Source organism: Meleagris gallopavo, chromosome 7, assembly GCF_000146605.3.
Source record: "Meleagris gallopavo isolate NT-WF06-2002-E0010 breed Aviagen turkey brand Nicholas breeding stock chromosome 7, Turkey_5.1, whole genome shotgun sequence".
Lineage (NCBI taxonomy): Eukaryota > Metazoa > Chordata > Aves > Galliformes > Phasianidae > Meleagris > Meleagris gallopavo.
The window spans coordinates 15,753,714-15,754,991 of record NC_015017.2 but is presented as its reverse complement, the minus strand read 5'-3'; positions in this window follow the sequence as shown (position 1 = coordinate 15,754,991).

The following is a 1,278-nucleotide window of genomic DNA, read 5'->3' as shown; positions in this document are numbered from 1 at the left end:
CGCTTAGACGGGAGGGCTCTTTGATTTTTGTAATTGAAGATATGAATTTCTTCCGTGCCACCGCACGGAAAGCGAGATGATGGCTGTGATGATCGTGATTTAAATTTCGTATTCAGGGCCGTCAAACAGCTCCGAAAGGACCCCTTCGCCCATGATAAATCACGAGGGGGGTCTGAGAAACGGGCAGCGACTTTTTATTGAAAATGAACAGAAGGAAAGTTTAAGTTTGATGTAAATAGAAGTTGAATAAACATGCGAGAGCCACTGGGGAGCTGGAGACTTAGGCTCTGGGCATTTAATGTCACTATTGTTTTAAATCATATTAAAATGGAATCAAGTAATTAACATTAATAAATAAATCAATATCGTGCAATAAATGAGATATACAGTCTACATTAATATAAAGGTTTTGCTCTCAGAGCCCCATATTTTTCCGAATGGGGGAAGGAAAAAAAAACCAACCAATGGCTCCATGCAGATGTAAATTACTGTTTGTAATAAAGCATAGGTGGACATTACAGATTTCTCCTCTAGCAAATGTCAGGGCTAAAACCCGGAGGTTACCAGACGTGCTGGTGGGCTTTCATTTCACCGCCTTATCTTCCTAAACCTTATTACTCGTGATATGATGTTTTTCTCGACCGTGCTGACGATTCCCATCGTTGCAATTTGCCGTGTTTGTGTCTCATTATAGGGGGGGATGGGATGGGAGAGGCTGGATATTTCGCAGATGCCTTCAGTAACAAAGGTATTGCGAGAAATATCTGCCTTTAAAAATAGGCTGGAGCCCAGGAAGCTTTTAGTCAAATTGCTTTCATTTACTCGATTCCAGCATTTTATTTAGGGCATCTTTAAGCGCGCGGGCTGTATATTTTATACCGCTCTGTTACACGGCGGGGAGATTGAAGAATAATTTTTATTTAAAAGAAAAAAAAAAACAAAACCATGTATTGGCTACAGTATTGTGACCTTGCTTCTTTTAATAACGCAACTGTCATGCTGCCCAGAGCTCCGTGTGCCACGTTTTCATAGAAAGAGTCGGCGACTCGGCCGGGCTTCGGATTCCCCGGATGATTTTGACCGCGAGTGGGGGGCAGGAACGCCCTGATGGCACTACGCCTTTTCCTAAATACAACACCTTGTAAAATAAACCAAATTCCTCGCCGCCCATCGCTTCAGAGGTGCTGTTTCTGCTATGGGGAGCGCACGGCAGCACCCACTCTACTGCAGCTTCGCCCGCAGCCTCAGCCTCCCCCTGCCGTATTGCCTATTTCCGCG